Consider the following 14539-nt stretch of genomic DNA (forward strand, 5'->3'; position numbering starts at 1 on the left):
TGAAGCAAAAAATTACATGACAAAAGTTGAAAAATTACAGCTACAAAATTTTATTTTTTCCATGGGATGAAGTTCATAAACAGCCCTTAGAAAAAGGAAATCATTTCCGAGCGGCAACAAAGGCGACAAAATTTGGAACGAAACCTGTTGAGCTGAATAAAAAAATTGTTGTCATAAAAAGTTTCATGAAATTTAAAATTCGCACGCCCCATCCAAATTGAAAAACATAATAATAAACTGATATTTTTGCCTTCGAAATTAAGCAAAATAAGTGTAAAATTATAAATCTGTGAAGTTTCAGTTATAGTAGTAACTGTTTAAATGAAGACAAAACCCATGCTTTAAAAAGTAAACCAAATAAAACCCTATCAGATAAAAAACATTGTTTAAAGAAAGGAAAACGAACCAGGAGAAACTAGGACGAAAACCATGAATCCAAAAAAATTGAGACACTTTTTGAAAAGATAATTACCAGAAAATCTAACCAGAAAATCTTCTAGAAGTGAAGATCCTCTACAAGAGGAGATTCTCCTCTAAAAAAGTGGACAAAGTTTTTTACGGAAAAAAAGTTTATTGCCCGATTGCAATACCCTTGCTTATCGCAAGGGTAATAAAAAAACTTAAAATTTTTTGCGACCGTTACTGAAACATTTAATCGCATTAAAAATTATTTTGCCCTCAACATTATGCAAGATAGGTTGACTAAGCCGATATAACATGAAATGATACTGTTATTTTAAAAAAAATCCAATAAAATTAAGTGAAATGAAATTTAAAAGTTAACAAAATACTGTACTTGCAATTATAGTGCAAACTGTTCAAATCAAAAAAATTATGCTTTTAAAAATCAGCCAAAAAAACCGTACTACATAAAAGTTATGGCATTAAAAACAAAAAAAATAACCAACAGAAACTAGAACAAAAACAACGAAATCGAAAAAGTCAACTTTTATACATCAGTTTAAAAAAATATTATTTGAAACGAGTTTTAACTAAATACTATCTGAAAAATGGTAGTTTTATTTTATTGTTAAGCAAATTGAGCATTTAGGCATTGAAATTTTCCATTCTTGCTAAAATGACCAATCTGTGAACAAATTTATTTTGCATATAAAAGCGCAAATTTTAATTGATGTGAAAGTTTTCAATCAATTTGTATTTCAATGGATTACCAAACAAATAAATTGAAGTTTTAACACAATTGCAACACCCTTAAATGATCTAGCCCGAACGCATCTTTTAAAAAAAACTTGACTTACAGCAGCTTTTAAAAAAAAAACAGTTTTTTCTTTCAAAAGATGCAATTGTACAGAATGTCTTGTTTTTATAATAAATTGTACAAAATGTGTCAAATGACCTGAAACAAAATTATCAATCTTTTTCTAAATTATCTATTCCACAATGACATTTGCGCAAAGCGTTTGTAATAATTGAAACGTTATGTACAGTGCTGATTGAAATGAACCGGACAAAACGAACAAATTTTGAAATTTCAAATGCGTTTTTCTCAAATTGTGTCAAGATAGGACAAAAGTGAGGAGAACAAAAGTTGCTTAGAATTTCACCAAAATTAATATGTTGCTAATTTTTCTCCAAAATTTTCAACCTAAATTTTACCCCAAAAAAAGATCATTTTGGCTTTTTTAATTAATCAAGAATTACGCTGAAAGTACTTTTTTAATAAATGAGAAAATTTTATCACAAGAAGCCTCTTACACATCCCAAAAAAGTTCTAGATGGGTTGAATCTTCAAAAACCTGTATAGGAGAAAATATTTTTGCTTGATAGTCAAGAAATGTGATTTTTACTATTCAAAACCCAAAATTTGTGCTTAAAAACAAAATTTTAATTAATTTGCTAAAGTTTTTGGAGGTTTAATCCCTCTAGAATTTTGTTGGGATGTGTCAGGGGCTTCTTTTGATATAATTTTCTTATGTATTAACAATGTCATTTTATCGTATTTTTTGATTAATTTAAAAAGCAAAAATGATCCATGGATTACCAAACAGTTAAATTGATACAAGTTGCGATACAAGTTGTGTCAATTGCGATACAACACAATCTTAACAAAGCAGAAGTCGAAAAACATGGTAAAAAACTAGGTGAACGAAAGTTTGCAGGTAGGTCTCGATTAAGGCCACTTGGGCCCAGCCAAAGCTGGAAGTAGTATGAAGGGCCGCCAGGGATCCTTAGGGGGGGGAGGGGCAAAACCACCTAAAATAAGACGTGGGCGCCTAAGATCGCCTAAAATTATCTTGTAGTCAGCCGGCATTTTGCTGGTGGATTACAAGATCCTCACTTGAGGATCCAGATTTTTGGGTGGCCTCCCCCCTGAGGATTTTACCAAGAGTCATATACCCATGTAGCAAAATTCTAGATCCCTGGCGGATAATTAAAGTAGGATCCTTAAAAAAATTTTCACCCGATTTAGGTTAAGAAAAAAAGCATAAATTAGCATTTTTTCGCCCTTTAGTACGTTCGAATTGGAATGCTGCCATACTTTTGGAGTGGGTAATAAAACAAAGCAAGTATAGCTTTGGCCAGCATAGTTTTAACGGTCTATTGAATGCTGTAGAGTATTTCCATGATTTGAATGTATTAACACTGAAACGTATGTAAACCATAATTACTCACCAAGTTTACAATCCGGTTGCAGTCGTCGCTGTTACGTCTAGACGATAACGTAAAAATAAATAATGGTAAAATTGTGGAATAATGAATTGCGAAAAATGAACTTAATGGGAAGTTGGCATACAAGCGACATTGATTCGGAGCATTTATCTTTCACTGTTTTTTCAACTGGGTGTCAAATAAAAAACGAATATATTCAAAATTGTCATATAAATTTCGTGTCGAGAGACAAAGAAATTGCAAATAGATAATATGCAGAAAGTTGTAAAGAACAGTTTTATCTGGATGAGCTTTTACAAATAACGTGGTGTACTTATGCAAAACAGAAATATGGAAAAGCAACTGATTTGACCTTTGCTACCTATGAAAATATCTTTGATTATTCATTTGATTTCAACTCAATGATGATTGAGAAAGGGCTGGAGCGAAAAATACGACTTTGTTTTAATAAACTTTCAAAGTATCAAAAACTTCCGGTAGTTTATCTAAATATATAGCATCGAGATATAGGTCTAAGTAAGTGGTATCTGGAAGGTTACTTTCATTTCCATTGGCTTGAAATTAAGCAGGTCGGAGAAGTGTTAGCAAAAATTAAAAATGAAATTGGAAAAACGAACTGTAACTTCAACGGACTTGGAAATTATCCATGAGATATTTATTACTTTGAAAAAAAAACGTATCCAGAAAACACCAACCGTCGGAATTATTTCTTAGCTGCATCTTCCTTATTCTTCTTCTCGACTACTAACGATATAAACTACGATATTGTTATCAAGCTGAGACCTTATGGTGGACTGATCGGGATAGAAAATTCTTCGTTAGACAAATATTTAAGTGATGCAAAAAATTTTACGAATGCATGCTGTTTTACATGATGCCGCCGGTTTTGTTCGTGAAGTTTACAATACTGGTCCCACATAATGCTATGTTTTACCGTGGAAATGTAACAACAGCCTGCTTGGTCACTTGAGCGGTATCACGTTTTGTTCTTATATCAAATTTAGGAAACCAAAACTCTATCATTTGTTAGAATGCTGAGTGAAAGATCAGTCGTGTTGGATTTGGAAGGATTTCGATACAAGAAAAACACTTTTATTTTAAAAAAAATTAGCAATCACAACCGCTGACTACAGCGACTCCCTAATTTTTCTACCACCAGTCAGTTTTAATTCCCTTCCAAAACTCGAGCAAAAAGCGCACAGCTGGCTAACAAATTACTTGCATGGACTTCATTGGGATAGTGGTGATTACTTATAGTTAAATCTCAACCAAATTATCCAAAGTGTTGTATTGAGGAATCCCGGAGCTACATTCTACGCTAAGGGAAAGGAAAAGGCAGACTTCCTAGCCCATTATTTAGACCGCAGAGTAGAGAATTTTGATGATTTGGTTTGTCCAAGAGTTGAGAACTTACATTACAACAAATTTTCGAACTGCTGCAAACATATACCTCATTACAGCTCAAAAAATCATTGTGCTCTAAAAAATCCAAAACCTTTTTTGATTGGTTGAAAAATAATGACGATGATCAACACGGAGAGATTAGCCAAAGTGGAGACATATCTAAGTCCAAATTCAGTTCTTTGTGCTTGGATGACCCCAGAGAGTGATATTAAAATTTCATTGACCCGAATAGAGCGCGTTAACTGCAGAGGCCAAACTGTGCAACAAAAGAGCAAGTTGTTCTATCTGAAGAAGAATTGACTACTCTGCGAAGATTTTTTCCCGTGATTGATCAGTTCATCTATTTCCAGCGATTCAAATATATTGGAAATGTTAGCCAGCAAGCGAGGAGTCTGCCTTCCCAAGCTAGTCTAAGTACCCAAACATCGTCAACCCGGAGTTCAATTGCATCTAACCAGCAGTGACCTACCCAAAGAAATTCAACAGAAAGTGAAAGAGGATTCTGTGAAAAAATTATGTTTCATGCAAAAACTGAAAGTGTTCCTGCTAACTATGTTTTGCAAATGTATGACAATGAGGATGATAGTTATACTACTGTCTGTACAAGTTATACTCGATATGAGATTTATTACTGTTCAGAAGAATAATTAATTTTTTAAACCACATTTTTTTTCCTTTTGAACAAAATGTCTGAAATAGCAGTTGATGAACCTGATGCAACTATCATTACTGATTTTGTTTATGAGGAAAATAATGACAGTGTTGAGCGAAAACCTTGGAAATTTTGTAATAATGTAACCGTACCGAGATCTGAAGTAGTTTTCATGTCTCAAATGATTTTAATTTTAATTTTTACTGACTTTCTGTATCTACAAACTCCCTTTGACGAAACTAAGCTGTGAGGAAACATCAGTTTGGTTCTCAATCCTGTCCGGTTTAGTTGGCTACGTACTATCAAATCCTCGTATATGAATCAAATTGTTGATACGTCAACGCGAGTGTTTATGGCAGTTGTTGGACCTTCAGGATCCGGAAAAACAGAGTTAATATTCAAACTTTTGAAAGGAAAAACATTTTATCCAAGATTTAAAAGTGCAATCTTCTTTTACACAGAAAGTCAATCAATGTACAGTGAAAAAGGGAAGTCTCACAATATTAACATTGAGTTTGTGAAATTCAACGATTTTGATGGGCTGAGGAACATTGAAAATGTTCTTCTAGTGTTTGATGATTCCTGTGAAGAAATACACAATGATAACGAGTTTGTTAAACTCGCAACAGCAAGGAGACACAAAGGTTTAGATGTTATATATGTCAAGCATAATTTATTCCAGCAAAGTCGTTGGGTTGGTCCCGTACAATTGATTTAAACACATCGCATATCATTTTATTCAAATCACCTTGTGATATTCAGCAACTAGAGCATCTTGGAAGGCAACTGAATTTAACAAAATTTTTGAGAAGCTGTTATGAACTTGCCACAAAGGACACATACGGACATCTATTAATTGATTTAGATCCCCGAACATCAGATTGTTCACGATACTGTTCAAACATAATACCACCAGGTCCATCAATTTTTTACTTACCATTAAGTAAGGCAGAGCCAGTCACACCCATAACAAATGAACGCGAGAAAACGATCTATTCTGCAGCACATGGTTCAATTGAATCCTTCTCAACTTCGAAGTTTTATTAGAAAAACATCAAATCGAAATGTGATTTCAGTTATATGCGAATGCTTGCTGAATGTAGTCAATTGTAACGTGCGAGTTAATATCCCTAACATACACAATTTTGAAGAAATATATAAATTGTTAATCAACTCACAGACGAACCTTGATAGAAAACAAGCATTTATTTTGAGTAAGCAAGGGTTTAATTTAGTCCGACATATTCTCTACTTTTGCTTCAATTACCTTAAAAGATAAACAATGGTGGAAGCCGAAGAGTTTGTTTTAATTCCAAAGCATGTCTATGTTCGAGAGCAACCACATGCAGCACATGTACTGCTTGACAATTCAATTGAACATAAAAAGCCTCAATTATCATACTTGAACCGAATTAGACCGCAATTACCTCCGAAACAAGTGATGCATCAACTGACACAATACCAATACCAGTTACTGTTGCACCTGAGGACCACAGACAGCCAACAACAACAACAACTACAACAACAACAACAACGCTTATGACCGAAGATGAGGGAGATGGAACGAATGTTGGTAAGGATGAGTCCACTGATGCTGTTGAAAAACGTATATTAGGAAAGTTAGAAATCATGGATGTAAAAAAACTTACTCGAGCTAAAAATGTTCTGAAAATTATGAAATCATCGACTCGGGTCAAAATAAACAAAAATGACGAAATGATTTATCTGGACAAGGTCCCCACTGGAATCAAAGCATCAGTTTTCTGTATGATATGCAACAACAGAACAAAAAGTTACAAAATCCTGCTTTCATAGTGATTCTTTCGGCTCTTAACCTTAACGAACAGTCGGTTATGAATGCATATGCCAAACACGCGATCAAGTCAGCTATTGCTACTACAGCAAAAATCAAAAGTCCCACCAAACAACCAACAAGTGTTGACAGTACCAACAGCCCATCCTCAAGCTCAAAAACAGTCAAAAAACGCAGAGGCACCAAAAGTACAAGCTTACAGCAAAGAGGTAAAAAAAGAAGACTACCAAGAAGACCCTGATTCGTACGGAACGCCCTAATACGATTCGGATACTTCAGCGACAGAAACGACGAAGAAAAAAACAAAGAGATGGCAAACTTACACCAGCTGAAGAGAAAATACAAAAAAAAAAGTACACATCTAAAGGGGCAGATCTGTTTGGAAGTGTGAAGAACTTGAAAGACGAAACCAAACTACCACGACGGAAAGTTAGAAATTTTTTACACTCAGAGCCCGCATACACAAAATGTTGAGCAGTTCGTCGAAAAATACCTCGGTTAAAAGTAATAGTCTATGACATAGACAAAATATGGTCAGCTGATTTAGCATATATTGATAAACTTGCAAAATACAACAGAGATTTTAATTATCTCCTTGTTGCTGTGGATTGTATGTCTTGATATCTACGTGTGCAGCCATTGAAATCAAAATATGCTACTGCAACAGCAGAAGCATTCAAAAAAATGATTAAGATTAAACAACCGAAAAAACTCTGGGTAGACAGAGCACAGAATTCAAGGGATCATTTCAGTCACTATGTGATAAGAAGGGTATTTTGACTTACACGACCGAGAGCGAAAAAAAATCTGCATTTGCCGAGAGAAATATTCGATCTTTGAACATTTTGATATACAAATGTTTAGAGCACAAATGGACTTACTCTTACATAGACAAGCTTCAAGAATTTGTTCACACAATTAACTCACGAACGAATCTTGTCATAAAAAAGGCACCAAATAAAGTAACTAAAAAGGATGTTCCACATCTAACTTCATTACGAGTAGAACAATCTCAAAAATTAGTTCGCTAACCAAAACTCTATGTTGGCGATTTTGTCAAATTAGCAAAAATTGCTATTCCTTTTCGGAAGGGATACAAACAATCTTTCACAGACGAAATTTTTGAAATATTTGACGTACCAACAAGAAATCCTCCGACTTATAACCTTATCGACGCAAACAAGGAGCCAATTGAGGGAAAATTCTATGCGCCTGAACTAATCAGAGTAGTAGAAAAAGTAGAGCAGGAAGAAAAGGAGTAGGGGGAGGAGAAGGAGGAGGAGGAGGAGGAGGAGGAGGAGGCACAAGAACAAGAACAAGAAAATCAGCCATGACTAACAATTTTGATGACGCTATCAACGATTCCTTTACGGTTACTTTGGTGTCATCGGCGTCTATGAACATTTTCAGAGAAAACTCATTTGCCAACTTAAAAATCTTTTAAACGAAGAGATCAATCTCCAAGGTGAATGGAAAGTAGCACTGACAGAAATAACATTCCCCACTCATATAAACAATGTAACAGACACAAAGCTCATATACTACAAAAAAGACACAGTCAGAGCAAGTCAAAAAGTTAATAAAGATAGAATTTCCAGGCCATATGATGGTGAACGAGTTGAAATTACAAGGGGTTTTTTACATATGATGATGTTAAAAAAATAATTAACGAAATCAACTTGAAGACTGAGCTTGAAAACTTCAGTTATGATATCAATCCGGTTACCAGACACCTCACGTTTTTGGATGCATTACTGGGAAGGAATTACGTTTGAGAGTCATCAGATTCTCAGTATTTTGGGTTTCAAAGGCATAAGGGATGGAACAGGATACCACACAGGTTACAAACGTTCCAGCCAAGTACATAGCATATTAACAACTCAAAATTTGATCTCTGACTATCCCGTTGACATGACTGCCGGTACTCAATTAATGTTTATATACTTGGATATCATTCACTACCAAATTGTGGGGGATACCAAAGCTCCGCTATTAAGAGTCATTGATACTAATCGGCGAGTGAAAAACGGTAACGTGTGTCCGATCGAACCAAATCATCGCAAAGTTTTCAGCAATTAAGGTTACAAAAACTTCTAGTAAATAACATTCAAAGCATTGGAGTAAATTTGCGAACCGAAACTGGTCGTCTTGTCCCATTTGCGGGTGGAGGAGGAAAAGTTGTTCTAACTTTAAAATTTCAAAAATTTTAGTGCTGGTATTAAATATGGATGCGTATTACCATAATCAAGCGACTATGCCGCGTTTCTCAGGGCACTACAGACAACGAGGCAGTGGCTTTGGTACCTTGGCAAAGGGAATTGGAAGAGTTGCGCTTCCTTTAGCTCGAAAATTTATAATACCTGCTGCAAAACGAATCGGAAAAGAGTTGCTTGTCCAAGCTGCTCCGGAGCTTATTAATATAGCCACTAAGAAAAAAACGCCCAAGCAAGCTTAGAAAAGTACAGTCAAGAATACGATTGAAAAACAAGTTGGAAGCGGGAAAAAATCTGCTCGCAAGATCAAGAAGAGGAAGACTTCAGTGAAGAGAATCAGAAGAAAAACCAGCGGTACCATTTCAAAGAAACGAACTCTACCAAGAAGTCGCTCTAATTTCTTCACCAGAGTGCGAAATGATTTCTAATTTGATACCAACTGAAGCGACCCACAGTTCGCTAAATTTGTTTGAAAAGACTCCTCTTTACAGTATTTACAGTAATAGGTATTGACGCAAAAAAAATTGGCTTGCTTGCCAAGGCTATTATTATGAGGATAATCCAGGAAATGTGGATGGTACGGCTGGGAGAGCTGTTGATGTTGCAGAACGTAAACGTCTTGTAGCAGCTTCGGCCGAGTTGAGGTTGTTTGGTAAAATAGCATGTGATTTCTTGTCTTGTGACAAGCATTTAATTAGTGGTGTCACTGCCCGTCTTTCTCTGAGACGTTCTCCTAACGACTTTGTTGTTATGTCAGAGGACAATGGTAAACATTACCAAGTTCAAATCACTGAAGCTAACTTATATGTGCGAAAAATGACAGTGACAGACTTTGTGTTGTCATCGATACAAAAAAACGCTGCTGAAAAGCCCAGCAATTTATAATTATATTGAAGTCCTACCACGAACATTTCTGGCCACTACCGGAGTACAAAGCTGGCGTCAAGAGGATGTTTTCGCGAAAGAGCCAGTACGAAGAATGATTGTGGCAATGAGTACAAATGAGGCTTACTTGGGCACAAATAGATCAAATTCTTTTCATTACCAAAAATTCAGATTGAATGAAATTATTGTGTACAGGAACGGGCTACCTATTGCAGGTACTCCAATATCTACGACTGATAACAAAAGAATTTACTATTACACATTGGAAGCTCTGGATTTTGTTTTTCACAATATTCATGGAATCAGTTTGGCTAATTATCACAATCATTATATTATGGCATTTGATCTCACATCTACTCACCATTGCAGTAGAACTGAAGTTTGATGCTCCGTTGGGGGAAAATGTAGAGTTACTTTTCATGGGAGAGCGTGCATCAACAGCTTACGTGCGTTCCGATAGAAAAATAGCTAAAAACACTCTAGAGTTTTGAATCGGGGAAAAAATGAACAATTTGCAGATTATTGAGCTTATTAACCGATGCAAACACTTTAAACATCGATTTCGCGGCATTTTTCCCGCTAACTTAGCATTTAATACAATATTGAAACGCTACAATACTTTCATGATTGTCAACGCATCAAACTCAAACCAGCCAGGAACTCATTGGTTACTGTTTGCTCAAGCTGGTGGTCAAATCTTTATTGCAGATCCTCTTGGACGAAGCCTACACAACTATCCACATGTATACAAAAATATGAGACGTTCTATCCATGAGGGAAACCAAATACTGATGAATAAGCCAATCCAATCAGCTTACTCTGTCTTGTGCGGACTTTATTGTATTTATGTTGCTCATGTTATAATTTCATCTAAATTTCCTATAGGTTTCAAGGTTAACGACCATGAAATGATTTGTTTTGCTAAACATATGATGTTATAACTTTGTGATAATGATGCATTTCTTTAATGATTTATAATTGATTTTTTTTTTAAAAAAAACATGTTTTATGGTTGCTAGAACACATACCGCTGGAATTATCTCACAAATATTTTTCAAAAATTGTATTTCTTCTCCATTATAAGTTTAACAAACAAAGTATTTGAATCAATCTCTAATCGACCATACCCACTCAAAATAGTATCAATGATTTTTGAAAATTGAGCAGCATTATCCCCATTCAAAATTCGAATAAAACGTTCAATGAATACATTAGTAATTAGATCAGTTTGAGTTTGAATGGATTGAGTCTGTGATGCAAAGCAAATCTGCGGCAATCGTTTTCGCAAAGAAACTCCGGCGGTGTCAAGGCTATTATTATGAGGATAATCCAGCAAATGTGGATGGTACGGCCGGGAGAGCTGTTGATGTTGCAGAACGTAAACGTCTTGTAGCAGCTTCGGCCGAGTTGAGGTTGTTTGGTAAAATAGCATGTGATTATTTGTCTTGTGACAAGCATTTAATTAGTGGTGTCACTGCCCGTCTTTATCTGAGACGTTCTCCTAACGACTTTGTTGTTATGTCAGAGGACAATGGTAAACATTACCAAGTTCAAATCACTGAAGCTAACTTATATGTGCGAAAAATGACAGTGACAGACTTTGTGTTGTCATCGATACAAAAAAACGCTGCTGAAAAGCCCAGCAATTTATAATTATATTGAAGTCCTACCACGAACATTTCTGGCCACTACCGGAGTACAAAGCTGGCGTCAAGAGGATGTTTTCGCGAAAGAGCCAGTACGAAGAATGATTGTGGCAATGAGTACAAATGAGGCTTACTTGGGCACAAATAGATCAAATTTTTTTCATTACCAAAAATTCAGATTGAATGAAATTATTGTGTACAGGAACGGGCTACCTATTGCAGGTACTCCAATATCTACGACTGATAACAAAAGAATTTACTATTACACATTGGAAGCTCTGGATTTTGTTTTCAACAATAGTCATGGAAACAGTCTGGCTAATTATAGCAATCATTATATTATGGCATTTGATCTCCTATATACTTAGGAGGCTTCACATGACTTTATTCATCCTGAATTGACCAATTGCACAATATCCGTGGAGCTTGAATTTGACGCTCCACTTGCTGGGAATATTGAGTTACTTTTCATGGGAGAGCGCGCATCAACAGTATACGTCCGTTCTGACAGAAAAATTGCCAAAAATACTCTCATGACCTAGAAAAGAGAGAGAGAGAGAGAGAGAGAGAGAGAGATAGAGAGAGAAAGAGAGAGAGAGGGAGAAGAAGAGTTAGAATCGGGAAAAAATGGACAATGTTCAGATATATGAGCTCATCAATCGATGCAAACATTTAAAGTATCAATTTGAAGGTATTGGACCAGCTAATTGTCCATTGGCGTTGAAAAAAGACAAAACTATTTTAATTGTGAACGCATCAAACTCTGATCAACCGGGTTTTCATTGGTTACTGTTTGCTCGAGCTGATGGACAAGTTTTCTTCGCTGATCCCCTTGGACAAAAACTAACAACGTATCCGAACGTATACAAATATGCGAGACGCTTCATGAGTTTACTTGACGGTGAAACTAATCAAATACTGATGAACAGACCTATTCAATCAGCAAACTCAGTTTTATGTGGACTTTATTGTGTTTACGTTGCCCATTTGATAATAACATCTAGATTTCCTCTAGGACTTAAAGTGAATGATCATGATATGATGCGATTTGCAAAGCATATATTCATTTAATTGATTTGATGTTATGAAGTGATTTAATTTATATATTTTTTTTAACTTTTTTTTTCCAATGTCTAAGTCAGGGGGTTCTAGAGCAATCTTGTTAACAAAAAAAACAATCAAAATTCAAAAGTCTCCTGGAAATTTTTTATATCGAGTCCCAAAAAAATATTAAGGCGTGGATCGCTACGCTCCTCGGGAACGCCTCTTGCTGGTGTAGTCAGTTTTTTTTAGGGTTTGATTAAAAAAAAACAAAAGGAAAACAGATTATTAAAATTAGAATTTCTTTTCCATAATAAATTTAACAAACAAAGTTTGTGAATCAATCTCTAAACGACCATACCCACTCAGAACAAAATAAATAAATTTAAAAAACTCGGCGGCATTGTCACCATTCAAAATATTAATGAAGCGTTCAATTGTTACATTAGTGATTAAATCAGTTTGAGTTTGAATGGATCGAGTTTGTGAAGCAAAGCAAACTTGTGGCAATCTTCTTCGTAGAGGACCACTGCCAATGTCAGTTGAGTTGTTAATAGAAATGTTGTAGTTGACAGCAATTTTTAATTTTTCCATCAGGGGTCCCGATTGGTGAAGTTTACTGCAACCCAATATTAGATGCTTGAAAGATGAGAGTAGACAAGGTACAACGAAAGTGGTTGAGGTCATCTTGTTCACTACGTCGACACAATCTTTTGTTACTTCGATGAGAACATGGATGTGGGGATGGTCATTTTCAAGCAATTGGGCGCAAGACTTGTTCTGGATTGAGTGGGTTGCAAATGCAAAATTTGTGTTTAGAGGGAGTTGTGAGGCGTCGGGTTCGTTGTTCAGAATAAAGAATTTAAAATTTTTTCGAAATTTTTTTTAAAAATTCAGGCGACTGCTCATACATTGCTTCAACCATTCTGCTGGTTAAATCAAATTGTTCAAACGTTTTTTTTCTGTTTCAGGCAACTCTACACTTTTTATTAATCGAGTATTCATCATCCGCATTGTTTTCATCACCACTTTCAGCACATTCCTTTTCGGGACGGACTGATCGTTTTGACGTGTATCGTCTTTTATGATGGTTATCATTTGCAGCTGAGGAGGAGGATGAGGAGGAGGAGGAAGAAGATGAAGTCTTTTCACCTGTTTGTTTTTTATCCAATTTTTTAATTTTTGAATAATTATCTGCCAAACAATCAAATTCTTTTGTCGTCAAGGTCACTGCTTGATAACATTTAAATACGCCATCTTCATTCTTTTTATATAATTTTATTTTGATATATGTACCCGGTTTCTCAAAAGTTTTCGTTCCAACTGGTACAATGCGTTTTTCTCCCGAAGATATATCTTGAAAATCATCGTAAAAGTCTGTATCATTTTCTAGCGACGAGTACATAGTGGTGGTGGTGGTGGCGGTAACGCTAGTGAATTGCTGGTTCAACTGTTTTATGAGAGATTTTAATGAATATTGAACTGGAAAAAATATAAACAAATCTCTGTGGATTTACTTTTATGGCGACCCTTCAGCCTATAGCGGGAGAATTTAATTAGTTTTTGCAATTGGATTTGTATAAAATAAAAGCGTGTTTATTGTATCTGTCATTTCTGTCTGGAAAGCCCCTGAATGGGTCATAAATCTCAGATAATGTTACATTTCGGCATACATGTACTCACTTTGAAGTGGAGACCTTTATAGTCCCTCGTCCGGGGGACATAAAAAAAGGCGTCATGCACTCTATTTGAAGTAGAGATAGCAATAGCTTGCATCTGTCTGGCAAATTCCCGTTTTGATTCTTAAATCTCAACGTTTTTCCCTGGCGGCATGCATGTTATCTCTTTGAAGTGTAAAACTTTTGTCATTTTGTGCTTAGGGTATCATAAAAAGCGGCCATGCTGTTTCTTTGAAGTATAGATTTTCAAAGCGTTCACATTTCTACTTTAATTGCAAAAGCCCTGAAAACATTAAAATTTTGCAAAACCAGATTTATGGTAATTGGCTAAATCTTAGACCACCAGCAATAAAAAAAACTAAAAGTGGTAGGTCAAACTAAATCTACTCACTATTTTTGTTCAATCTCTCAAAATCAATCAATACAAAATTTTCAACGATGGCAACTCCACTGCAAATCATTTCAATTATTTTTCTTGAAAGAGCTATATTATACCAAACTTATACCAGAGATTCTATCGTAGTGGTTCAACAGGAACGGAAAATGCATCATCGAAAACAAGTCCTTTGAACGAT

The sequence above is a fragment of the Symsagittifera roscoffensis genome, chromosome 9 (genome assembly GCF_963678635.1).
Source record: "Symsagittifera roscoffensis chromosome 9, txSymRosc1.1, whole genome shotgun sequence".
In the NCBI taxonomy this organism is placed as follows: Eukaryota; Metazoa; Xenacoelomorpha; order Acoela; family Convolutidae; genus Symsagittifera; species Symsagittifera roscoffensis.